The sequence below is a fragment of the Alligator sinensis genome, unplaced genomic scaffold, assembly GCF_000455745.1.
Source record: "Alligator sinensis unplaced genomic scaffold, ASM45574v1 scaffold2026_1, whole genome shotgun sequence".
Taxonomy (NCBI): domain Eukaryota; kingdom Metazoa; phylum Chordata; order Crocodylia; family Alligatoridae; genus Alligator; species Alligator sinensis.
In genome coordinates, this window is record NW_005843660.1 from 4,896 (window position 1) to 6,170 (window position 1,275).

Consider the following 1,275-nt stretch of genomic DNA (forward strand, 5'->3'; position numbering starts at 1 on the left):
GACCCTCCAGCATCCCTGACCGATTCTCTGGTGCCAGATCTGGGAACACGGCCACATTGACCATCACTGGAGTCCAGGCCCAGGACGAGGCTGATTATTACTGTTTTGCTTATGATAAAGACAGCAGCTCTTCTCACAGTGACACAGAGCAATGGGGAAGTGAGACACAAACCTGCTGCTAGCTAAAGGGATGGACGATAACAACAGTCTTTCCCCTGGTAGCTCAGAAGTCAAATTCTCATTTGCTCCAGGGGCATCTGCCTATAGCATAGGAATTTTATGAGAGACTAGGAAATTGCCCATCAAGAAGGACAGGTGGAGGGGCAGCTGGGATGCAGCCCCTGTCTGGCCCTACACCCACCCCCCCCACCTCCCCCCCGGAGGGTCGTTATCCATCCCTGCTCTACTCCCATCCCTCTCCTGGCGCTTCGGGTCGAACCCCACTCCCCTCTTCCCACTGCTTAGGGTCCAACCCACTCCCCCCGACCCTGCCCCACCACGTCCGGTCTGACCCTGATCCCCACCGCCCCCTGCATCTTCGGTCCGGCCCCAACATCAAAAGGATAACATTCCTAGGAATCTGACCCAGCTCAACCCTCCCCCTCCCCTCCCTGCTTCAGGTCCAGCCCCACTCCCCCTCTCCCCCGCACTCCCCACCCTCTCTCCTGCTGCTTCAGGTCCGACCCCACTCCCCGTCTCCCTGCCACTACTTTGGGTCCAGCTCCACTCCCCCCCTGCCGCTTTGGGTCCAGCTTCACTCCCCCCAACTCACCCCACTACTCCGGGTCTGCCTGACCCACATCTGCCTGCCTCCCGGCTCCCATCCCTCCCTCCCTGCCCACCGCCTCCCCCTCCCTGCTGGCTGTTTCGGGGGGCCTCCGGACTGGGCGGCAGGGGAGCGTTGCCACCATGATCCCCCGCTTCGCCCTCGGGCAGGAAGGTGTGGGGAAGTCCTGCTGCTCGGGTGGCCAGGGTGTGTTCCCCACCACCAAACTTCCCCAGCAGTGGTGCAAACTTGGGCCCGCGCAGCCCTGGTTGCCCAGCCAGTCACCGCCTACCCTTTCAGCAGCACTTGTGCAGTTGGCCAGAAGCTTTATGGACAGACAGACAGACAGACAGACTAAGCCTTTTATTATATTAGAATTTTGTAGCTGGTGAGGAGCGGGGAATGGGAGATAGCTGAAGGAAGAACCTCTCTTCTGGTTTCCCCAGTGCTCATCAAACACATACACACCGTGCTCCTTTATAATAGCACACTGCAGCTTTAGTTAGCTT